The 26,845-nt window shown below is 42.6% G+C and overlaps 1 protein-coding gene across 5 annotated transcripts in view; it reads right to left on the bottom strand.

The window, feature by feature from the left end:
• FYN (FYN proto-oncogene, Src family tyrosine kinase) overlaps positions 1-26,845 on the bottom strand; it is a 212,332-nt gene that overhangs the window by 184,029 nt on the left and 1,458 nt on the right. For 4 of the 5 annotated variants that reach the window (XM_044917677.1, XM_021693674.2, XM_021693675.2 and 1 more), the window contains exon 2: positions 529-568. The gene's annotated coding sequence lies outside the window, so the exon portion shown is untranslated. Of the gene's footprint in view, positions 1-528; positions 569-4,109; positions 4,228-26,845 lie in introns of those variants that run through there. The other variant, XM_044917678.1, reaches the window with a different exon arrangement.

Genomic DNA, 26,845 nt, shown 5'->3' with positions numbered 1-26,845 from the left:
GATTCTAGCATGGTGCTTAACACGCAGTGTGCCTCAAAAAAAACGTTCAGTGAATGCAAGAATGACCTGTGACACAGTGACTACAATTCGAAGGTATAACTAGGGCAGAGGTAAGCAGTAATCATCTCAGAGTAGAGAAAAAACAAAAATGGATGGACTTCCTTGACCAGTCTGAAGACAGAGTGCTACCCACCCCTCAGCAGCCCCTGAAGGCTCATCAGCCACAGGACTGCTGTCCCATTCTATTTCTGGGGTAAGGAGACACATCGTATAGCTAAAAAATATGTTCCCATAATTATCAAAACCGAGTGTTACAACTAAGAGAAGGGGAAAATGGTAGATTCACCTAAGTGAGGGAAGACTTTCTATTCATGTACCAGCTCCCTGTCCAACTCAACCTCTCTCCTAGAAACCTACAGACTCAGAGTCACAATCCCAAGTTCAAAGTGGACCAAGTCCTGGGTCCCAATGGGACACCCTTTCTAATTCACAAGGCATGTGCTCTCAGTGCAAAACTTGTCAACTTACTTTTTCCACGTCTAGATCAGCATCCTGCTTCTTCAAAAAACTGTAGAAGAAAAAAAATAGACATCAAAAAAGAACTGAACACTCTGCCTATAAACCTCCCACAAGTACCACCAAAGAATTTCCATTTGCTGCAGAAAATCAACTTGCCCACAACTTTTTTCTCATTCATACAATTGTTGCTAAGTCACAGTTGCCACAAACACCTGCCTGCAACTGCAAAGACCTGGCCGACATGAGATTTTGAGTTTCTGGAGTCAGGAAAGATAAAGATGGAGGTCTTACACACACACACACACACACACACACACACACACATCTTCTGAGTGCCTACAAGTCATCCATAGTTGGGACACATTAAAAAAATGAGTCTTCCAAGGTCTTATTCAACTCACCCCTTGGCTTAGATCTTCCCTTAGCCCCCAACCCATGTGTGCCCCACTTCCTGTCTAACTGTGGGTGGGCTTTGCTGTCAAAACAGCCTTCTTGGGACGGCCCCTCTTTCCCATCAGCTGGAGTTCCCCTCTCCGGGAGGTGTGCCAACCCACCAGCCTGCACCAACTTGTCCACGGAACTCGAGCCCCAGGATTACCTTAGAACCTTGTGCCAACCCCCTGGCAGAGCGGAGTGCTGATTCTGTGGCACCCCTGCCCATTTCACATTAATCTTTAAAGTGCCAGGAGCAGGATGGCAGATTTCCAGTTTGCTCATGCACTCTGCCTACAATCTGCCAATATTATGGTACCTCATTTATTATTTGCAATTTTAGCTATTTGAACAAAGCTTCAGTTTTAATAAGATGTCTAAAGAGAATAAAAATGGCTGAATGGAATTATGTTGACAACGTTAGGGAAGAAAGTAAAAGGTCTGAGGAATGTGAATAAAAAAGCAGAAACCATTTTTCTTATCTTAGTAGAGACTCACACTTTTTTTCATTATGATTCTTAGCATCCTGGTCCATGGTTTAAAATACTGCCATCATAAATTACTATCCCCATCAAAACCATCCCCACACACACAAAAGAATTTTTGCACTGTTCGAAAGGGTGCATAATTAACAGTAACATCTTTGTTTTGTTTAATCAAAGATGACTCAGAATGAAGGAAAGAAGAAAATGACCATGGGGAAGAGAATTAGAAACTCATATATTGTCTTCTGCAGATGGGTATTCAAATCATGAACTGACTGCAGACATGCACGAGAACCAGCATGAGGCTAGAGGGAGAGAACGTGCTAATGAGCATGCCACTCCAGCCAGTACCTTAGCAACCCACATCACCCCATCGCTTTCTGGCTTCTGACATGCCGTCCCGTCCTAACAGAGGAGATGCCACCAGGCCATATAGGCCTTTTCTTCTGGCTAACCCACTGGGGATGCAGACAATGCCGAGCTGGAAGAAATGGGAATCCCCATTGTCGAAAATTTTTAACTAGCCTCCCTAAAACCAGCAAAGAGAAATTTAGTACCATGAAAACTCTTCACCAGGGAGGGGCGCCTGCGTGGCACAGTTGGTTAAGCGACTGACTCTTGGTTTTGGCGCAGGTTATGATCTCAGGGTCATGAGTTCGAGCCCTGCCTCAGGCTCCATACTCAGCGCAGAGTCTGCTTAAGTTTCTCTCTCTCCCTCTCCCTCTGCTCCTCCCTGCCTCTAAACTAACTAACTAAATCTAAAAAAAAAAAAAAAAAGGTTTCACCAAAGGGAACATATATACAGTGGAAGTCTGACTTCCACTTGAACACTTTCATTCTGATTTCCAGAATGGAATTTTCTATTTGCAAGGTGAAAGATCCCTTCATCTGCCACAGAAAGAGCACTTGGAGAATCACTACCCTTTTCCAAAGCAGTAAGGAAACTCAACCTCTCTCATACAGATAACACAAGTGCAACTGCATGGGATGCCCAGTTCAACAACAGGCTCTTGAAGAATGAGCCTTAGCTCCACAGCACTTTAGCAACTGGTAGCAAAAGGAAAACTGAAAAGCTGTTTGGAGCTGCTGGCTCACTACTGCAAAAGGAATATTACCCATCCATACATATATGCAGCTTCATCCAATTTCTTTTTCAGGCTTACAAAACAGATGGAGTTAATTAACAAAGACAACACATATATGCATCATCCTGCAGCCATAAACCAGAAGGATGCCACAGCTTTAGCTTCAAAGACTCCCAGCAAGCACAGCCCGAGATATTTTTAGGCATCGGCTCCATTGTTTCAAAGAGGATATGGTTTGGTGAAATAAAATTGCCAAGAAGTAAAATTCATAGGACAGCCCTGTCTAGTGTGAAGAGTGGCATTTGTTTTTAAAACCAGGTATATCTGTCTTAACTAAAGGGTGTGTTTCTGAAAAGTTGAGAATAAATAAATGTCGTCATCAAATGTTTAAGTGAAATAGAAGTACCTTTTATTTGGGACGCCTGGGTGGCACAGTTGGTTGAACGTCCAACTCTTGGTTTTGGCTTGGGTTGTGATCTCAGGGTCATGAGACTTCTTTCAGCCCTGTCCCCCCGCCCCTCCCCCCCGTACCTCCTCCTCGTGTGCAAGTGCGTGCACATGCTCTCTCTCAAATAAGTAAATCTTAAAAAAAAAAAAAAAAGAAGTACCTTTTATTTGTCTTACATTTAAAAAATCATTCTTTAAAAACTGACCAATTATCCTATTTAATTTTTATTCTAAATCTAAATTTTTGGAATCTTCAAGTTTTAAGTTTCCAAGGCTTAAGGCAAGATAGACCTCTCCTTCCCCATGCGTGTGTTTTTGTACAGATACAGATATGCATATGTAGATACTTTCAATAGTTGACTCTGTATTCAATTGTGGGCTTGTGGGCATTAGGGCATTTTCCATGCTTTTATTCTTCCTGCTGAAGTAGTGCTAATGTTTTGTTTGAGAAACATGACTGAAGTGACCCAGATTCCCCCAGTGGAAAAGGCTGATCCATGAATGTTGCAAATGTGTGACTGCCTGCAGGAATGGAAGCCAGAGGATAAGGCCCTGGCCAAAAATGAGCTATCCCAACTATTTAGATCAGATCAAATCCTCTATCTTTGGGAGAATACACAGAGATCTTTGTTTTTAGAGAAACCTCTAAAAATAAAACTAAGAAGCCTTCAACTGTGAGTTCTCTCTTGATGCAGCCATCCCCATAGCCCCAGTGCTCTCCTATTTCCAACCGCCTAGGGGACATCTCCCACGGCACCCACCACAGGCACCTTACCACAGGGCAGAGGAATAAACAGACACAGTCAACGGGGCGTCAGCCACATGTTCAGAGAATGGCAAGAGGCTTGGCAGGACTACAGGGCAGAGAGGGAGTTAAGAGGACGGTGGTAGGCTGGTGGGAGAAAGGTGGGAAACTGAGGCAGAGGCCAGCTAAGGAGTCAGTCAGTTAGAGGCACACTCGTGTGGTTACCAGTGTCTTTTCTACTCGCCTCTATCCTGGGAAGGGGCAGAAAAACAGATATAGCCCCCAGCAGATTCCTGGCACCGGACGAAGCATCGTCACTCCAATCTCACCACCCTGCTGGGTCAGGATAGTTTTCTCCTAATTCGCTGTCGCTGCCGGGGCCCAGGACAAAATCACCTTTTCACTCCTGTTTTCCTTTGGTCCCACTTCTGTGCAGAACCAGACTTCCTCTCCTTGGTGTTCTCACAGCACTTCCCGCAGTACCTGTTTCATGGTCTCCCGGGCTTGGATGCCAGCTCGTGTAGGGCTGGGGCCGTGCTGAGCACAACAGGGGCTTGTGTCAGCTCTGCTGATGGAGGGGTGAAGGGGGACGAGGGGCGGTGACAGAGTGACTAATGAAGAACTGACCGACAGGGATGAAGGAAACGAAGCTGCGCTGACTCAAGCTGCGAGTACGGTGGGGGGTGTGCTGGGGAGGGCTGGAGGAGACAAATCCAGGGTGTGCCCACGTACCACACACAGCTTATAGATCACCAGAAGATGACCTTTCTTTCCATTTAGTCCTGTGTCTTTAGCTATAAGTAAGTGACAAAGATCCAATCTGGAGATTCTGCTGTTATTTTTTAACATTAGCCAGTGTTTCCTTTTTACTTAAGAATGTGACTGAGGTTCAATACATGAGAGTCATAATCACAACTCCCATGTAAAGAAAGAGATGTAAGGGATATGACAAATCCAAGATTTAAATCCTGGTTCTCGTTTTTGTTTGATTATTTTAAGAAAAGGAAGATTGAGAGAGAAATGAAATATACTTTTCTCTTGCCACAGAATCTTCTCTATTTCCAATTCAACCCTTTTTACTTCTTGAAAAAGATTTAAAATATTCATCAACCTGCCAAAAAACATCTGCATGTTACTAGACATGTCTATTCACATCTGAATGGCGGCTTTCTGCTCCAACGATCATAGCTCTATTCAATCAAAACTAAAGTGTGAACCTCAGAACTGTACATGGTGTGATGTCAGTGGCGACGAGGATAAAATGGCCATTGGACAGCAACTTCCATATCAAGTGTGTCAACAGGGGCACTGTTCCTTCAGTTATTAACTTAGGATCCAAGGCACAAAAAAGACCAGGCAGGGCCAGACTCTGCCACAATTCCAAAGAAAGCTGAGACACATACAGAGCGTACACAGAAGCTCCTCAATGTTCCCTGGTGAAGGGGCAGCCCCTGGCTCCCTGCCTGAAGCCTGGGAACAGGCCCACTCTCTCAGTGGGCTTCCTGAGGCCTCCACAGCTGCACAAAGACACGCAGCACAGTGTTTGGGACCATCCACGCTCAAGGTCACCACAGTCTCCTGTGTGCCTAACAACTGGGGCAGGCCCCAGAGACAGGAGCCAGCTCAGACAAGGCCCTTTGTTGTGGGGTATTCCTCACTGCCTGGTTTCCCCATGAAAAAATTTATTTTCCTTTAGCCATTCACTCTGGCCCCAGACTAGCTCATTCTCCTGTGTCCTCCTCCACACATGAACCTTCTAACAAGGTTCAAGATGGCAGCAATCACAACCTCTTCTCCCATCTTACCCATTCCCCCCAACCAGCCCCCTGCCAAAGCTGCAGAGACAGGTCCATGTTCACAACGGTGAAGGGCACAGGGCCTTGGTAACAAGTCGAGACTCCTGAAGGAGTTTGAAGTAAAGGGTCTAGTCTGGGATAGGACCACAAAGGTTGTTGGGGATTGCCTTTGAGGATTCTAGGTTGGGAAGACATGATGGGGCTCTGCCAATGTCCTATATCCTATGTCTTATATCTCCTTCTTATTTCTTCTATCTAAACATTTATTTACTTCATTGAAAAGGTAATCTATGTTCACTGAAAATCTGGAACCCCTGTTATGATGCTGGAGCTTTCCCCTTCTGACCAGTTTTTCTATGCTTATGTAACTGTTAACCTCTAGTACAGCACCTCCATCTTGCATGTCACAACTGACAGCTCATACAACTTACCTCTGATAGAGGCAAATGGGGAGATACCCCAATATGAATAATGGGGTCTATTTCGAGTAGCAAGGTGCATCACCTAATGCTGCCTCTTACCACTGACCTATGAATTAGTCTCTAAAACACAGAATTTTGGTCCACAGCGAGGGAGGAAGCAGTTGGACCCCGTTCTATCCCTAGTTCTGCTATTTATTTGTTCTGCGACTGGGTGAGGGAAGGGGTGCAGGAGGGGTCATATACTACATAGCCCACAGGGCCAGGCAGGTAACACAAGTGAATGAAGCAGGTGAGGTGGGGCTGGAGGGAGCTCTTCCCATCCCAGGAGGACAGCTGTAGCACTGCTGAGGCAGGCTGCCATCATGGGTCTTCTTTTCAAAAGAAATGGAAAATCTCAGTTTTTATACAAAACTGCCCGATTCTAAAATGTTAGTTTAATTTTTTAAAAATGCATCATGTGGACCTAATAAAATATAATTATCGAGGGTATAATCCAGCCCATGGACTGGTTGGCTATCTTTTTGAGTCATAAAATCTAGCCCTTGGTTTCTTTTAATATTAAATAGGAAATTGGCTGCTATCTGCCCCTTGGGGTTATTTAAGAGCACAGAGGGGGTTTTTATTATCATGTAACAAAATAATCCAAGCACATTCAGATGCACAAAGCAGAGTAACATGATCCCTTGCGTTTATATAAATGTATTAACTATGAGGCTTCATGTTTTTTAGAATTATTTGAAATGTATAATTACACATGTTAGCTTCTAAATAAACAAAAGAGGTAACTGTAATAGCCTTAGAGGATGAAGGTGTGACCAACTGGATCAAGCGGTGGGGTGGAAGCCTGAGTGGAAAGGTGTAGAGACAAACCCTGTGCAGAGACAGGTGGTGTAGACAACCCTCTCAAGAAGCCCTGTGATAAAGGGCAGCAGAGCCGTGAGGTGGTTGCTACACGAGAACACGAAGTGAAGATAATGTATCTTAGAGATGGATGAAATCACAAATGTCTGTATGGTGATGGATTGAGCATCATGTTAAAGTAAACAACAAAAAAAAAACCCCAAGTACCAAGTAAAGGAATTATGTCAGCAAAATATTAGACAGTACTGGTGCAGTAAAAATTTTATTAGTAAGAGTCAAGAAGCCGAGATCTAGTTATACAGGTTTTCCCAAACAAGAAGTCAGAAAAAAAAAATTCTTTACTACAACACACATTGCCCCACATTTTACACTGTGCCATTTCTGTATTTGTCCTTTTTAGCCTACTTCTAGCAGTCTCTCTTTGCTAAAATACATTAGTTGCCATGGAAACGATGTCATAGTGTGTAAAACCATACTGTCCTTGGAAAGGCATTCATGATAAAAACTGAACAGTAGCATGTTTTAAAAAGAGATCCAATAGAGAGCAGTTGTGTAAGAACACCACAAGATCTCAAAATCGTGACTTCAAAGTATTCTACCACCACCATCATATGTCCCAATTCCCCCCACGTCAACCAGAGAGGCACCTTTCCTCCTCTCATACACCAGGAGTACTTGAAACAAAATCTCTGATCTAATGTTGGCGAAAACAATAGACTCCCTGTAACGCACACTTACCTGTCTGGGTGGGGTAGGGCTGGGAGACTGCAGAATCAGAATGGTTTGTAGGCATCATAACACCTCTGCTAATGGGAAGGATTTAGTCCTATGATACCTTCTGCTGTCCAACTTTGTTATGAGAGAGAGAAATAATATTTAGGACATAGAGATTTAGACTTGCTTTCCTTACTGCCACAGATTAGCAAGACACTCCCACATTTTTCCTTTCATTAACTCAAAGTAGACCATATTTATCCCTCTGAGGTAAGATATTAAGCAGCTCTCGTGTGCTATGTTGGCAAAGAAAACAGACAAGGTATGGGTCCCCTTGCAGCTTACAATCTGGTGGGGCCAGGTGGGTGAGGATGGGAGCATGAAAGGCCTCCTGGGCTTTGGTGAAGAGCTGGATTTTATTCTAACTGCAATAGGAAGACAACTGAGTGATGCGACCCAACAATGTGATCTCCCATAGATTTTTAAAAGCTCACTCAGCTGTTGTGGGAAGTGGAATTGGAAGTCAACAGTAGAGGAGCATAGAGCAGTAATGTTATCAGAATAGTCCCAACCAGAGAGGAGAGTACAAAGTAGACGGAGAAATAGGCTCTCTAACTGGGGTGACTTTACATCTTGGCTCCTCTGGGAAAGTGTTAGATTATACCTATTGTCCTGGGAGCGATTAAACATCTGTCCAGACATTTCATTTTTAAACCAAGTATTATTAAGAGTTGCATCAAAATGTACCAAGATTGAATTTGGTAAACTCCACTTTGCCTTTCCAACTTCTGCCATAGTCTTGCCTGCCAATGGTGAGATGACCCCATGGTGAAGAGAGTTTTCACCCTAATGTGATTAAGTCTGAAAGGTGACCAGTAACAATCCTGTCCTTTTCCAATCTTGACTTAAGTAAACACCTCCCTTTCAAGGAAAACATGCAGGATGCCTATAAAATAAAGAACACTTGGCTATGAGCATCTATGGGCAGCTAACTCCTCCCAGTCTCAGTGGGTGGGGTCCCTGCCAGACACTGGATGCAATGCCTGGTTGTGGCGTGGCCAGAGTTGCACAAGACACCTGTCAGAAGGGTCAATGGGAAACAGAAAATTACAGGTTAGGTGTACATGAAATATTTTCGGGAAATGACCCTCCGCAAGAATGGTCTAAATGCTTGCATTACAGTGTTTTTGTCATTTATTGATGGCTATCTATTTCACTTTGCAGTATTCCTTTCAGCAGTAATGAGATAAAAAGGAAAAAAAAGCCTGCAAATTTAGGGAAAAGTTAAGCACTAAGTTTCTATTTTTCAAGAAAGTTGATGATGAAATGTCAACTCACACAAAATGTTTGTTGAGATTTGCTGTCCACCACGGGAGCCATAGTGATATCATTCACTACATGAACCACAGCCACAGATCTGCAGAAGCACAAATGGGCACCTACTTCAAATGCGAACCACTACTATAACAAGGCTGTGCCCGAGGACAGTTTAACGCGTACAGCTACGGAAGATTCGTGAACATAGCACTCTAGGAAGCATGATCTTTCTTTTAGGCCACAAGATTGCTCTTCTAGCTTGATTCTGCTTATTTCTGAGTTCAGGTTTTCTGGGCATATATGAAAAGTAAAGTGATAGCTTTTAATGTGTTGGCTTCATTAGCAGAAGAAAAAGATTGAACAGTTAAATGATTCCAGTTTTATATCAGTGTTATCAGGTGTTTTAAGCAGAAAAACCAATTAATTCCAATAGTGGTTTGATTTTTTTTTCCTCATCTATTTCCTGGGACCAAATAAATTTGCTTATGAAGTTCATTCTGTCAGTGGTGAAACATCTGTTATTGTGCATGCTATTGTAAATTGTAAAAAGTTTAACATGAGAGATGAAAAATTATTGTGAATTGAAAAAGTTTAACATGAGTCACCCTAGTTAGAGAGCCTATGTGAAATATAAATACAAATTTTATGACGCTAAAAACAACTATCCTTACTAAGTCAAGAAACCGATGGAACAGAGGAAGTCACTTGGAATTGTGGATTGCATATGCATAATTTATTCATAACTGCTAATTCAAATAAGTGGCTATATCCTACCAAATGCAAAAGAAACTATAGATGTAGAAATTGACAAACAGGAAAACCGAACTACAAAAATACTACAAACACTTCAGCACCATAATATGTGCCTTCTATTTTGCCACCTGTCATCAGCAACCAAATTTTAGAAATGTTTGAGAAACGACTCTGTAAATCAACCTAGTTGTTTCACAATGGTATGATAGATGAATCCTGTAAAGTTTGGGTGCGTTCTGTTCCAAAACAGTTGGAAATCTTTCATCAAAGCAGTGAGTGAAGCGCCAAAACACTTCAGCTTTTAAAGCCTTTAGCCAATTGCAGTTCTTGAAAACAGGGCTTGCTAAAAGGAAGATGTTGAAATTCATCCCAACAAAGCAAAGGAGGAACTAAACGCAGTGCCCAAGATTTAATTCTGATATTATCTTATGATGTTTTGAAGGATCTCGACCTTAGGTGATCTTTTGATGGTGCTCCTAGTTTTAACTGGATACATTGATATTATGAACCAGAATGCAGTGAAATTATGAAGATCTATGATTTGTGTCATCTAAATGTGATAAGCCATTCAAACGACCACAGTGGATTTTATTTATTTATTTTTTTAAAGATTTTATTTATTTATTTGACAGAGAGAGACACAGCGAGAGAGGGAACACAGGCAGGGGGAGTGGGAGAGGAAGAAGCAGGCTTCCCGCTGAGCAGGGAGCCCGATGCGGGGCTCGATCCCAGGACCCCGGGATCATGACCTGAGCCAAAGGCAGACGCTTAACGACTGAGCCACCCAGGCGCCCCCACAGTGGATTTTATTTTCATGAATTTTATAAAAATATTTTTTTAAAGACTTATTTATTTGAGAGAGAGAGAAAGTGTGCAAGCAGGGGGAGGGGCAGAGGGAGAGGATCTCAAGCAGACTCCCCGCTGAGTGCAGAGCGAGACTGGGGCTTGATCTCACGACCCTGAGATCATGCATGATCTGAGCCAAAATTAAGAGTCAGACACTCAACCATCTGAGCCACCCAGGCACCCCTGTAAAAATATTTATTAATGATAAAAATCCTGAATGGGGGTGAAAATATTTGGGCTAAAATATTAACACATTTCTATGTGAAAAAAATTAGTCTGGGAAAAGCCTCCGTTTAGCAGAATTTGCTCTGAGCTTATTTGCATCTGTAGAAAGAGCTATTTTCTCAGTGAAAAATATTTTGATGTACACGTAAATGCCAACTAAAGATAGTGACAATTTCACATACTGACTATAAGACACAACTTTGAAGGAGACTGCAGGCAAATCTATGAGAAAATTTAAAAGAGTTCATTCTTCATAAAAAAATATGTGACATGAATATTATGGCTAAAAACTGACTAGAGCGAATATATACCCCAAATAATCATGGTCTTATGTTCTTTTAAATGCTTAGATAATCAGTATAAAAAGGTGTTTTTTTTTTTTTTTTTGCTCTAATGTATATGGACATGTTTTTAATTTTTAGAAATTTTATTTTTGAGATTTTGAATAGAACTGTTTCCAAGGTCCAAAATATTATTGAAATGATGTCAGTTAATAAATCAACTTTTAAAAATTCTATAATATTATTTCAGTGACTCCTCTCAATGATGTTATGATCCCATGTCTCTAGCTCTCTTGGCTCCCACTGACAGATGTGGGAAAATATGAGATGCATTTATGTTTTGAGAAGATATGCTCAAAGCATCATAGTAATTTTCTAGTAGAAAAATACATAAGCAGTATCCTCACACCACCAAACCTACACTTTTTAAAGCAAGACAAAAAAAAAAAAAGACTAAAGATTTCCCTTCCCAAATTACTAGGCATTTCAAGGAAGAGCAGGTTTTAAAACATCTTAAATGCAGCATCATCCTTGTATGAATGTCAGAGAGAGATGAAACATAATTAAAAAGAGCTAACTGGTTTGTTTCCCCCTCTCTCATTTAGTGGTCTGGTAACTACTTATGAATTATACTTGAAAATGAATCCCTCCATAAACTCATTCTTTATTTAGCACGTGAGGACTGAATAAAAATGAAGAGCTTCTCCCCTTACAGTCAGACTGTAACCTCTAGTATTCACCAATACCTTTAAAATACGGAACTGAAGGATCACAACCAGTAAAAATTCTTATCTAGTCTCCAGCATCACAGTAAACTCATTAAAGAAAGGCCTGAAATTCTAATACTTTCCACTGACCTGAGGCTCCATGGCAACCTGAAGTCCTTCCTTCCAGGGCACACGGAAGAACTGCCACAAGCTAAACAGTGGGAAGCCCCGAATCCCCACTTCACTTTGTAATATCTGGTACACAACTCTGCTCCTTCAGAGGGCAGATCTTCCCACTTCTTGCCCAGAAGGAACCTAGTACAGGTATGCTAAGGCATGACTACTCAAAAGAACAAGTGTACTATAAGAATATAAGCAAGTGAATATGCCGCCATCATTGTTATCATCATCATCAAGATAAAATACAGCTCAGACACTGTTGCAGGACTGAGATTTACACCTAATACACAGCTGCAGACAAAAAATGTTACTTCAGGGGTGCCTGGCTGGCTCTGTCGGTGGAGCATGTGACTCTTGATCTCAGGGTCATGAGTTCAAGCCCCACGCTGGGCACAGAGCTTGCTTAAATAAATAAATAATTTTTTAAAAATATTTTATTTATTTATTTGACACAGGGAGAGAACACAAGCAGGGGGAACGGCAGGCAGAGGGAGAAGGAGAAGCAGGCTCCCCGCTGAGCAGGGAGCCCAACACAGGGCTCAGATTCCAGGACCCTGGGATCATAACCTGAGCCGAAGGCAGACGCTTAACCAAATGAACCACCCAGGTGCCTAGTAAATAAATTCTTAAAGAATGTTACTTCATTTCTCCATAGTTGAATTCAATTTGATCATGACCATTGCATTTCTCATTATGGCAGAAAAAACAATCTTGCCACTTCAAGATAACTTAATCTCTTCAGATTTAAAGTTTTCAGTTGCCTCAGGGCAATTAGTCAAATTAAACTTACCTCAAACTTTGTCTCCGGGGCTATGTTCCTTTCCCTTGACCTTCTCCCTGCATCCCCACCCCCCCTGCCCCCCATACTCCCAACCCCCCTGGTTAGATGACAGACCACCACAGGATGGGTGAGGACCTAGTCCAGGCGCTGCCCTCCATGCCCTCACTGGCCTCCCTGGGATGTTTCTTCCCTTTGTCTTTGGGTGTTGGCCTGGTTCTGCTGATCTGCTGATGTGACTGGTAGATCGAACACAACCAGTCTCCAGGAGTGAGACTGCACAGTTCATTCTGTGCCGCCTTCATTCTGCCTCCAAGCCTCTCCCACCCGGCTCCCTCTGTACCTCCACATGTGCCCGAGGGGGCCTGCAGGCCCTTGCGATCTCTCCTATGCCACATGCAGGCTTTAGGGAACTGGGAGGGGACAGCACTTCAGGGCTCGTTTCTACCTAAATATGCCTCACTGCAGGGCACACTACAGGTGGTTTCCTTCCAGGGTTCCAGACAGGAGGCAGATTCTCCTCCACCCTCCTGAAGTAGGGGAACTCAGTGACCCATTCATTTCTCTCTAGTCTCCTCTAATCTCTAAAGGCTCCATGCTCCATCCCAGGAAGGTATTTCCTCCTTCCTACAGCCTCCTTCCTGCATGGCTTACTGTACAATATATGCCAGGCCTTCTGAGATCTGCCTTCTTGGAATCCACAATCATTTTTCTTCTAACAAAGCCTGTCTCTTTTGAGTGAAGGCCTGGGCTAGCTCTGGTCTCTGAAACATGCTTCAAGGGCCTGTTTTGAAAGTCAAAAGCTGAACAACGTCTTCTTTGTTGTAGACCATATTCTGTCCTCCCCCTGAAGTAATGGAATCCTTAGCCTCAGTGGGGAAGACTCCCAGTGCAACAAGAATTAGAAGGAAGGGAAAGTAAATTGAATACTAGTCTAAGATATTATCACCACCAAAGCAGCTCGTCATAATGCAAGGTTTCAGTGATCCCAGGACACTCATCCAAGATTTATTTTTTTAAAGTAAATTCTACACCCAACATGGGGCTAGAACTCATGACCCCAAGATCAAGAGTTGCATGCTCTGCTGACTGAGCCAGCCAGGTACCCCATCATTCAGGATTTTTTAAAAAGTGCAACATACTGACATGTCATTCTTCTAGAAGACATACTTTACAGTCAACCCTTGAGCAACATGGGTTTGAACGTGTAAGTCCACTTATACATGGATTTTTTTTTTTATAAATACTGTATAGTACTGTAAATGTATTTTTCTCTTATGGTTCATTTTCTTAATATTTTCTCAAGCTTACTTTATTGTAAGAGTATGGTACGTTATACATATAACATACGAAATATGTTAACTGACTGCTGATGATCAATAAGGCTTCCAGTCAACAGATAGCTAATAGTTATGTTTTTGCTAAGTCAAAAGTTATACATGGATTTTCGACTACCCAAGGGGTCAGCATCCCTAACCTTTGTGTTGTTCAAGGGTCAACTGCATACATATTTGAACCAAGGGCAAAAGAGGCCTATGGCTTTTGGTTTCTTACCTAATGTCCTCAATCGCTATTCTACAGTTGAGTGGAGATCCATTTAACAAGAAGCCACCCTTGCTCAGCATCATTTTGGAACTCTTCACTCCCCTCGATTTCTTCTTTCTAAGGCCTTCCTGCCTTTGTTTCCACTACTCCATACCTGCTGTATTCACTCATCACATCCCTAAAACCTCAGATCTTTCCTTACTGTATCCACCATCCCAATTTCAGCTTGCTCCCCTACCCAGCCTGAATCCTACTTGCAGCTGATTCAACTAATATTTTCTTCAGTCTCTTAGAACACCCTCCCCACTTGACTGTTCAAATCAATTCTCAACTTTAGGTCACCACAAGGTCAGATTTCCATTCCAAAGTAACAAGTACTACCAGGCAAAATCACAAAACTGGCCTAAAGGAAACCATTAAAAAGACCTACAAATTCCAATGGGGCCTCACTCTTTCTCTGTAATACTTTTCTTTTTTCTTTTTTTTTAAGATTTTATTTTTAAGTAATCTCTACACCCAGCATGGGGCTCGAACCCACAACCCCAAGATCAAAAGTCACATGCTCCACTGACCAATCCAACCAGGCACCCTCTCTGTAATACTTTTTATTCACCTATTAACATGTTACCCTGTATTTTCATGGCTGTTTGGGCTTTTTCTAGATTCTCCAAGCCCCTCTCCCATATCCAAACCTTCCAACCTTGGATGATGGCTCAGCCTCCAATTTTATTGAAAAGCTTCAAGACACTCCATGTGTCAGTATCTTTATCCTTTCAGTAATAGTTAGAAATCACACATGTAATATACCGTGCCTTCCCCTCAGTAGGCATCTAAACTTGCAAAGACCTTTCCATGTGTTCTTTCTCATTCCAAGTTACTGCTAATTTTTATCCCTTTGAGAGCTATAGTGGGTTGAAAAGTGGCCCCTTCCCATTATAAAATATACCCATATGGAATCTGTGAATGTTACCTCATAGGGAGAAAGGGTCTCTGAAGATATAATTAAGGATCTTAAGATGAGATCATCTTGGATTAGGTTGGCCCCTAAATCCAGTGACAAGTGTCCTTATAAGAGAAGAAGGCCATGCAAAGACACTCAGAGGAGAATCTCCTGTGTATTGGAGGCAGAAATTGTAGTGATGGGTCTAAAAGCCAAGGGATGCCAAGGAATGCCGGCAGCGACCAGAAGCTAGGAAAGAGGCATGGAACAGAATCTCCCTCGGAGCCTCCAGAAAGAGCCAACTCTAGTGACACCTTAATTTCAAGACTTTTGGACTCCAGAACTATAAGAGAAATTCTTCTGTTGTTTTAAGCCACCTAGTTTGGGGTAATTTGTTGCAGCCACAGCAGACTAACGCAAGGTCTCCTTCTATACCCATTATGATCTTGCCCCTGCCAACTCTTTGCTGATCCTTTATCCCCTCTCTCTCCAGTCTCACCAACATCACCCTCATTAGTGGATCATTTCTGTGTGTTCTAGCTCATGTAAGAGGTTCTGAAAGCCCAGCTGAGTGTCCTGGTGGGGAGCACAGAGCAGGGCTCTTCCCACGTGGCAGTTCTGAATCTCAAGTGCATGGGAGCATTATTGTGGGAGTGGAGGCCAGGGTACTTCATCCCCTACAAACAGAACCTCTGTCACAGCTAGGGACAGGAGATCAGGGAAGGCAGTGGAGTTTGCCTTGGGCACCCTTGGGCACCCTAGATCACCCTTGGGACTCTTAACACCTTCCCACACTGGACTCTTCCTCATATGCCATACTTTGGTCAAGGTACAATCAAAGAATGTTTGGGGCTGCAGTTTTCCAAGCGCCAGTCCTCCTTGTATCACACTTAGGTATAAACTAACCAGAACTTCCCTGAAACTACTGGCACCCACAGACACATCTGGCTCTGCTCATTATACTGTAGTCCTTCTAGGTCCTTCCCAGCCACACATCACTGGCCTTCCCTAAGCAATTCTTGGCCTCTTAGAGAACTACCTTCAACTCTTAGCAGTCTGAAATCAAGAATCTGTTGAACAATGACTATAGGACAGTAGGAATTATATGGGCAACCACACTTATATGGAAAGAAGCATGTGGTATGGCACACTATCTACCTATGCTTTGGCCCTAATTTGCAGACAGGATTAGAAGTTGGCATCACTGCATTTTCATCCAAGGAGGGAGAACATAAAGTGGAACCTAAAAAACTGTGCAACCAAAATCTGGATTCTAAACATGACTCTGAGGATCTACCAATGCAGAGGACCTAATGTACTAAGTACAAGAAGATAATTTATTCAAGATGCATCTCATTCCAGAAGTACTGAAAACATCTGTAAGACCTCCCAGCTTGGAAGCTTAGAACATAATCAGCAAGCATTTAATAGACGCACAGTTCAGTGTAGTACTACATAACACAAAGCAAATTAAGTGAGGTGGGCTTTCAGCCTTCTGGAAACCTGCTACTGAAAATGGACAACATTGACAATGCCATGCACAAAAGTGACTGAACAAGCACAAACTGGATAAATACATGAAGTGGTGACATTACATGCCAGCTAAGGAGAAAGTGCATTTTGACAGTGGTATGTGATCTCCCACATTTAAGGAGGTGGTTTGGTAGTGGGGGTGGAGGGTGTGCTCAAATCATCGACCATGTATGGGTATGGAAGGAGAAAAGTTCACTACCACTTTCCAAAGACCATAATGACATTTCAAGTAACAGTGAAGCACCAGGTACCTCCCCTTCCCCTTCTTGGCTGCAGCAGTTGGTCAACATCCATAGAATGTGTTCGTATTGTTCTCCATCCCTCAGATACATTAAACTTGGCATCCAGGTGAGGGCTACGCAGGGGGACACATTAAAGAGGAATCGCAGAGAACTTTTCAAAGGTAGATGAGAAGACTCTTAATAAGTGGCTGACAAACACTGACTGTTGTGCTGTTGTGCATTTTGTTATAGAAATGACTCGAGTAATGACCCTAACCGTGGAAAACATTTTATAAGGTTTATTTTTAGTCATTCTTTTGAAGGCAATATAGAGGCTCTGGTTGAGATACAGTGTTAGTCATTACTTTGTAGGATATTAAGTCCATGGAAACTTCCTCCTCTACTAGGGAGATTCTTCAGATGGTGATACTACCAAGTAAACAAAATTAACACACGGAGAGGAAGGTACTCCCACAGCCACAGCTGGGTGTCATGTGGATGAGGGACTTAGGTAAACGCTGCTTTGAGAGGTGCAGAAATGAGTGGGCACCGACCCTCACTAGTCCTCACAGACTTCCAGGCACAACACTGGTGGCCACTGTGCAGTAACCTCACTTCCACCGTCCACTACTGTGTTCTCCCAGTTTCCTCCTGGTATTGAAATATTCTGCGTTTCCCCTGGTCTTGGATGTCACTGCACCACTGCTAAATCCCTATGGTTTTGGTGAAAATCTTACTGGTGAAAGCCTAATGGCAGAGGACAAAGAAGTAAGTATTTCTCTGACCACTCTAAATTTTTAAAAAATATTTGTTTGTGTATGTTTGTGTGTGTGTGTGTGAGTGAGAGAGAGAGAGCGTGCACACACATACGGGGGGGGGGGAGGGCAGAGGGAGAGAGAATCTTCAGCAGACTCCCCGCTGAGTGCAGAGCCCAATGCAGGGCTTGATCCCACAATCCTGAGATCATGACCTGAGCCAAAATCAAAAGTTGGACGCTTAACCGACTGAGCCACCCAGGTGCACCCCCCTTCCCTGACCACTCTAAATTTTTTTTAAAAAGTTCAAATTATGAGAAAAAGATCTTTAAACATATACCATTTTCAAAATACAATGGTGGTTACTGAAACAGTCTGGGACAATCATTGACCCTAAACCATGTGGGTTGGTAGAGAGTGAATGTGATGCCATCAGAAACTACAGAAGCTCAATGTCCAAGGAGATGCTAGCCTAGCCCCACAGATGGCCGGGAAACGAGCTACATATTCCAGTGCCCTGATCCAGGGCCTGTATGAATAAACATCCACATCCGGAACACATACTTCATATTAAAGAAGTATGACATATTGCTAATCAAGTGTTAGTGTAGTGGTGAATGAAGTGAGCCAGATATGACCAAGGATGTGGAGATGGAAGGCGTTGAATGCCAGCCTAAGGAATGGGGCCTTTCTCCTACTCAGTGGGTTGTTAGTAAAGGGACGAGGCAAGAAAACCAGTATCTACATCAGCCAGCACATCCATTTTACATGGATCGACATCTCCTCACTCAATTTAGAAGGTATAGGAGTGAAGCAACTGCAGTCGTGATTTGCAAACCACGGGAGAGCCTGAAGGACATAACATTAAGAAAATACAGATCGGGCAGAGATCTATATAAAGGACAACCACACAATTGCCATTTTCAAGTAAGAGATGATGATAAAAGATAGAGAATGACAGAATGTTAGCGTTCATTGATAACTCAGCTGTGACATCTGAAAACAATGAGGTGCTCTGTTTTTACTTACAGGTTGGACAATAAACTCCATAATGAAAGGTGAAAGCCTCCAAACTCTGAGAGCAAATAAGAGAAAGAAACCTTTAACAGAAATCAGCACTTTTCAAGTAGCCTTGTGTGCATGTGCTTGGTTACAGGCAACATACCACACAGTTCTGGAATAAAATGAAAACTGAAAGGAAAATCAAATTTTACAAGTGACAATATTTGAAACCATTATTACTTTTAAATAGATAGGACAAATGTGTGGAAATGAAGAAACTTGTTAGTGTTTATTTGCCTTTTCAGTAGAATTTAAATTGGGGCGGGGGGGGGGGGATCTCATAGAAATACAGATGCAGTAACTTTTTCTGGGGATTAAAAGAAGAAAGGATTGGGAAAAGTGCCCTGGGCTTTGTTGTGGGAAAGGCGATCTGGCTCATTTTTAGCTTTCCATTAAAGCCCTACTTTTTGGTATAAAGCAGATGGAATCCTTACACAACTCCATGAAAAGCCTACTATTTTTGGGAACCTCAAAGATGGAAGCTCTGAAAAAAAAAATGAAAGTGTTTAAATTCATCAGATAAAATCCCACCAGCACATTCAAAAGAAGCAGGTACTTAGAAATCTTAAAAATACAAAGTAAGTGGTCTTCCTGTGATTGATTTCTGATCCCCAGCCTCCCCTGGGCGGCTGCTCGCTCTGGCTCTGGCTGATTGATGATTTTCTACCACTTCATGGCCTGCTCTCATCAATGTGGCTGAGACTCACTGTGCTTGCTTCATTCCTTATCTTTCAGAAGCTACCTCCCTGATGGTTCCATCCCCACTGCCATTCTCATATCCAGAAGAGATCTCAGTGTTCAACCCTGCCTGCCCCAGACTACTGAGTCAGAAGAGGGCTTGGGCATATGCACTCTATAAGATCCTCAGAGAATATTCATATAACCACGGCCCTAAAGCTCTCTCCTTATCATTATTATTATTATGAGCTAAGGCCTAGTTCAATATTTTTTGTTTGTTGTTCTGCCAGGGTGGATGGAAGAACAAGAGGGCTGACGTTTACTGGGCGTGGACTGTGAGGGCACTGGGCTAGGAGGTGATATGCACTGTCTCCATCCTTACAGTTTACAATCTCATTTGAGAGATGGAACAAATTTAGTGTTAGGAGCAGAGATTCTGGAGTCAGACTGACTGCCTGGGTTCAGATTCCAGCTCTGCTGCTGACTAGCTGTGTGAGCCTGATGAAATTACCTCCTATATGCATCAGTTTCCCCTCTGGTAAGTGGGAATAATAATGATAGTACATCATGGAATAATGCTGGGTGTTGTGCTGGCCAATCAACCATGAATATGATATAGTCCCTGACTTCCAAAGAGCTCACAAGTCAATGAAAAAGACCAGTATCCACCCAATCTCTCACCCAGCTGATGCCATTTTGCTTTGTAAGTCAGACTGTGATAAGGGTGATGATGAGGTGGTAACCAAGTGCCATGGGGGCCCAGAGAGAGGACCAAAGAGGGGGCTTCGCAGAAGGTAAGTCTTGAATGGAGCAATGAAGGAGTGAGGTTTCCACTAGGGGGCAAAGGTGTCTTTATATCCTTCAACACTTAACACAGAAGCAACTGCAAAGCAAAGGCAAGGACGTTAGAAAGCAAGCAGGGAACAAGGAACCACAGCTCTGGAGCAAAAGCAGGCATGAGCTTAGGAGCCAGACAGACCTGGCTTCTCTAGTAATTAGCTGTGTGACAATGCACAAGTTACTTTACCTTTCTGAGCCTCAGTCTTCCCATTTGATCAATGGGGATAATAACACCTGCCTCACAGAGTTGTTATAATTAAGTAAATTACTGTATGTAAAGAACTTAACAAGGTCCCCAGGGTGCAATAAAAGTGGTAGGTATTATTATTTTTATGGTGTATTTAAGGAGGGGTGAGTACTTGTGGTTGTTGCTACATGCTTTTTGACATTATCACAAGGCCAGAAATAAGTAGCCCTCAGAAAAAGCCTTATGAATTAAAGTAAGAAATTAGCTAAGACCTTCCCATACTGTATATTTTTCTCCCCAAATTTATAGTTAATAGATGTTCGATACATATTTGCCCAAACCAACAGGGTGCTGCTTGAGGTCACAGGTCTACAAGGGCAGAAATATGTGATGATCTCCGCTTCCTAAAAACACCCAGGAAGGACCCAAGTCAGCTTCACATCCAAGTGAGGCCTCCCACAGGTCATTCTGGAAGCTCTGAGACGAATGGGAAAATGCTCTCATCCAAACATTATGACAACTAAGAGCCTTACAAACGTTGTTAAAGTTTCATGAGTCAGTAAGCATTATATTTTCTTTCCACATTTTTATTAGACCATAAATCCAGTTCAGTTTATATCCTTCCAGGATTACTGTGTTCTAATCAAGTCCAGAGTGCCACTTAGCCTAGGCTCTCTGTACTGCAGGTCGCCTAAGTCCAGTCGGGTAACACTGTTTAGGCTACTCATGTGTTTTAGCAGCCAAAAATTAGATTTGCTCAACTAGAAACACTGAGGGGGAAAAAAAAGAGATTTCTTTAAATAATCCAAATCACCCTTTTTTCAGAGGAACCAAGTTCATGAAAGTCATAATTCATGTTTTCTCCCTCTACTCTGTAGTCTTTACCTTTGGGAAGTATGATGACATTCTGAAGTCAAACTCAAGGGACTTACATTGTAAATAGGTTAAAATTCTGGTTATCTGACTAAAACCAAGAAACCCTTTCATAGGGCTAATTTCAAAGTACTTTTATGTTTTCTATTCTCAAGAATAAACAAGGCTCTGCATTTCTTAAGAAAACTTGCTAAATATGTTGTTTTCAATCCTACTATATAAACTTTCCCACCTTCCCAGTAATTCTTGACCCAGGCCTGACAATCACCCAAATCTCTTTCTAAAATATTCAAAATTTCCTTTTATGCAGACAATATATCTTCATTTTCCCTTCCCTAAGGGATATATATGTTGTATGTATGTTATATTTGTACGCCCACACACACAACACACGAAACAGCAGCAGCAGATTCACAGCTGTTCCCATGTGTGGGGCACTATTCTGAGTGCTCTACATTTATTATCTCACTGATTCCTCATAGCAAAGCTCAAAGGTGCAAAAAGGGAGGCACAGAGAGTTTAGGTAACTTGGCCCGTTCACACTGCTGGGAGGGGAACCAGGACCACACCCGCGTCCCTGCTCTTGACCACATCCCTCACCTGGGCTGGAAGGCTTGACACCTGGTTCTACATGGTGATTCTGCCACCTTGGACAAGTCACTTAGCCCCCTGGGCCTCATTTTTCCTCATAAGGAAAACAGACATGTTGGACTACATGATCTCCATCCCTTATGGCTGTATGTTCTACGGTTCATACATGTTTCTACCCTGGTCTGGGGAGCAGCAGAGTTGTAGACTGCCACTCCTTATTCCCCTGATGCTGCTCTGGCCAGATTCAGAGATCTTTGGTGCTAAATCAAACTACACTTTTCATTCTTAACTTTGCTTAATCTCTGGGGCATAACCCTCCCCTCCTGGGGATCAGGGACACCTCTCTCCCCTGGGCCTTCTCAACACTCTGGCTGTACCATTCACGGCCCGGGCTCCTCTCCCTCCTCCGTTCCTGGGCTCTCCCTCAGCCCTGCCTGCAAACTCCCTGAGTGACATTGCCCACATCCATTGTTTCAAGTAGTTTCTAATTTGCTACTAATAGACTTATATATATATTTTTTTAAATGTTTTATTTATTTATTCATGAGAGTCAGAGAGAGAGAGAGAGAGAGAGGCAGCGGCAGAGGGAGAAGCAGGCTTCCCGCCTAGCAGGGAGCCCGATGCGGGACTCGACCCCAGGACCCTGGGATCGTGACCTGGGCCGAAGGCAGACGCTTAACCATCTGAGCCACCCAGGCGCCCCTAATAGACTTATATTTAAAAGTCCTCGTCTCCACTCCAGACCCATCTATTCAACTGCCTTGACATACCTGGACCTGACAGTCCAAAGTCCATTATAAAGTCATCATTTTACACACCTGTCCTCTCCTGTCTTACTGTATTATCTGTCTGCATGTCTCTCTCCACCTAATTTCTCAGGACCCCTCTTCTGCACCCCCCTCATATACTGTCTCACCCCCTCTTACTCTTTTTTGTTCCACTCCCACTTCCATTCCTTCCATTCAGACCTTCATATATTGCTCATCTGAGTTTCCATAACTACCTTCCCTGCATCGGTCTTGACTGCCTCTGGTCAACAGCCCACACGGTGGCCAGATGCTTTTATAAAATACAAATTAGATCAAAGTAGCATTTCCACTTACAACTCTTACATGGCATTCTGCCATTCTGACCCTTGAACAATGCAGGGGTTAGGGGTGCTGATCCCCATGCAGTCTAAAATCTGTGTATAATTTTTTGACTCCCCCGAAACTTAACTACTAATAGCCTACTGTTGAGGGTGCTGATAACATAAAGAGTTGATTAACACATATTTTGTATGTTATATCTATTATATACTACATTTTTACAATAAAGTAAGCTGGAGAAAAAATGTTAAGAAAATCATAAGGAAAATACATTTCCCATACTGTACTGTATTTATCAAAGAAATGCATGTAAGTGGACTGCACAGTTCAAACCCATGTTTTTCAAAGGTCAACTGTACTTACAAGAATATTCTCAATTTTTCCTCTAGCCCCATCTTCTTCCTCTGTCCATCTCTCTACAACCACCACCTACTCTGAACTACTTGCAATTTCCCAAAAGGTCTGTGCATTTGCCTTCTAGGCTGCTCCTTCTGGGGCAATGGCCTTCTGACAACACTCTACTAGCTGACCCCTACTCTTCATCTCAAAGACACCTCCTCCAACCTTTTCTGCCTGGCTGCCCCACTTTCCCACCTCTTTGCAGAGATCATGCTCCCATCTCTTGCTCTTGTGAGGACCTCTCGAATCACGGTGGTCAGAGACTTCCTTTATCCAGGTAAGTACCTTGGGGCAGGATCACACCTCTGCCCCTGAAGCATTCAGTTCAATGTCTGGCATGGTGGATACAACGAATGAATGCTGCTGAATGAGTAAATACATAGGACAATTCACAAACACAGACCTGTCTGTGGCCCACAGAAGGACCCAGCTTAAAATGGAAATCACAGAGAGAAGTATTTCCCCATCAACATGCTTTGCTTTCCCATTTTTAACGTTATTTTTATTTAAATATGAAGTTGCTTCACAACAATTAGAAGTATCAATTTCCAAAGCATTTAGTCATCCGCCCATATGGCATATTTTAATTAATATCATTATATCCGTATATAGTATTTTGCATATTGCCTAAGAGCAAGGGCTCTGAAACCAAACTAACTGGGCCCGAATTGTGACTCTACCACCCAATAACTATATGATCTTGAGTTAGTTACTTAACCTCCCCTGCTTCAATTTTCCATCTGTAAAATGAAGATAACCAAAACCACTTCATATCGTTTTTATTAAGACTAGAACTTCAACACTGCTTGACACATAGTAAATGCTCAATAAAAGTTAGCTATTATTTATTTATTTTTATCTCCTCTAGCGGACTGTGAGCCCTTGAAGAGCAAGGACAGCAGAAGCATTCATTTTCATGACCCTATCTCCCAGTGCCTTGCACACAATAACACACTTGGCTAATGTCTGCAGATCAGATGAATATAATGAAATGTCTGTAGCAAAACTACGTGCATTATTAAGTATGATGACTAGTATGGACTGCATTGCTCCAACAGTTTGGAGGCCTGTGGAGAACAAAGACTATCCAGAACACTTAGCAGTTTGCCCTGCTCCTGGAGGTCTGGAAGCTCACTTAATCTCCATGGAATACGCAAGGCAGGGCTCACAGTCACCAAGTCAGGGCAGCTGTGTGGTGAAGGGGACCCAGGCAGGACGGAGAGCTGGGCCTACCAGGGCTCCCTTCCCATTAGCATGGCCCTAGGCAAGAAATTTCTCCTCTGCAGTCTGCTTTCCTCTTTCAATTAAGACAAGGTAGAACTGTGATTTCTAAGGACCCTCCTAGACACTTTGGGAGTCTTTAAATCAGCAAATAAAAAACTGGGCCAAGAAAGATGCTCCTGGAGTAAAAGAACCATATCAAAGTCAACACTGGAAGCCTAAGATCACTGTATTGAAAGTAATCACTGAGTGGGAACTAGCTACTTGAACCGACAAAAAGCAAAGTTCTTCGAAACACGTTTAAAATAAAAAGATCTCAACTCAAGAAACCAAAAGAATAAAAGCAATGATGGGTATAGGCTCCAGTTTCCATATATTTTAATTCTCATCAGCCTGCAAATTCCCTGAGGGCAATGACTGTGCCTTGTTGAGTGGCAACATATGGCAAAGCTGGGGGCCCAAAATACATTTCTTCTTGATTTTTTTTCTTAGTCAAGTGGCTAACCTATATTTCCCAGGCTCCCCTGCAGTTAAATGTGGCCATATAACTAGCCCTCATGTACAGGATGTGAGTAGAAGTGATGGGTGTCATTTCCAGGCCAAGGCATTTAAAAAGTGGACTACTACATGAGGAATAATAAACATCTAATGCTTTTGAGCCATTACATTTTTGCAAGCCTATTTGTTATAGCTGCTAACATGAGCTTAATGAATCCAGGTGCCTGGCACATACCAAAGACTTAACTCACATTTATTGAAACAGGATTAAGTAAGACCAGGTTCCTTCTCTCAATGTGCTGACTGGCTAATGATGGAGACAGAGACATGCCAAACATAATGCCTGCTGCTGAAGTCTGAAAACAAAATTGGAGGTGTGGTGATTTGTTTGGAGGGAAGGATGGAGAAAGCATCAAAGACTTTTGAGCTGAGCCCTAAAGGTTAAATAGAACTCAAGAAAATCAGATGGGATTGGAGAGTCCAGACCCAGCACAAAGCATAAAGTACAGAAAGCAGAGCGTGCATTTGTTCACATTCAACCTTATCATTAAGTCTCTTTAGCTTGGTCAACACAGTGTGAGCTTATTGTGCACTGACTTTCCTTCCTGGGTCTGGCATCAAACAAACAACCCTTTGTTTTTACAGTACACTCATTAACCCCGTTGCTTTTTTTTTTAATGTAAAAAGTTCTACGATGAATGTCCTTAGAAAGTGCAGAAGTAAATATTTAATGAATCATAACTCTTTTCTAATAAAATTCTTGAAGAACAAACTTGAGACAGATCTATTACAACTGTCAAGGAGCCATGCTCTTAGGAATCAATGGTTTCAAAGTTTTCACATTATCAATTAAGCATGTAATAGTCACTGGCATACAAAATGGACCTTTAAGCCTCTAAATTTACATTAACATTTCCTCTTTAGAAGGAACACCAAACAGATGGTTCAAAGTTCTGTCAGAAGATTCTCTACATCCTTTGCTCGTAGTTAAGTGCCCCCAAACCTGAGATAGTTAACAAACCACTTCCTCCAAAAGTCTGAGTCCCTTCATCTGCAAGCACAGTACCCATGGGACCAGGACTCAGGAGAAAGAGCACAAAGGGTGGAAAGTATTACCATGGCTTGGATGGTAAGAGGAAGGATGTGGGTGTCTGAAGGCTACCCTGAAGCGGGGAAGACACATAGTCTCCAGTGGTCTTCCAAATACCAATTTATTCTGGTTTTGATGTCCCCCAAAACTTGTTTAAATATAAGGGTAAAACACCACCACTGGGCAGACAAAATTGCATTTCAATACTTTTGCACTTCTTAGACTTCAGAGAAGTCTGGCTGCCTCACTCTTACCAAACACCAATTTAATATTCTGATTCCAAAGCAAAATTCTTCTGCCCCCACACCAATGTATCCTCCCCCAGCTCTTTAGTACCTATCCCCAAAAGAGAGGAGGTTAAAACAAGGCAGAGGAGGGCTACCTTGCTAGTAAAGCAACTCTTAAGACTGCTGGAATCATTTCCCCCTTAAATCGAAGAAATACTGCAGCTGCCAGTCAACACTACTGGGTCCAGGAATACAGCAAAATGACAGCACCTGCCACCCCACAGCATCTGGGGCCTTTTATTTTTTGGTAAATGTGGCAGGAAAGACTCTCAGAGAGAAAATCAACTGCTTTATCTGAGAGAAAGGGAAGCCCCAGGGAAGAGAAATAAGAATCATCGTGTCCATCCTTGGGTACTTTGTGCGTCTCCTCTCTATGCACTGAAAGGGCTCTTTGTGTCACACACACACACACACACACACACACACACACACACACACACACAC

Source organism: Neomonachus schauinslandi, chromosome 8 (genome assembly GCF_002201575.2).
Source record: "Neomonachus schauinslandi chromosome 8, ASM220157v2, whole genome shotgun sequence".
NCBI classification, from domain to species: Eukaryota; Metazoa; Chordata; class Mammalia; order Carnivora; family Phocidae; genus Neomonachus; species Neomonachus schauinslandi.
Note: the sequence above shows the minus strand (reverse complement) of the source record. Positions and strands in the feature narration are given on the sequence as shown.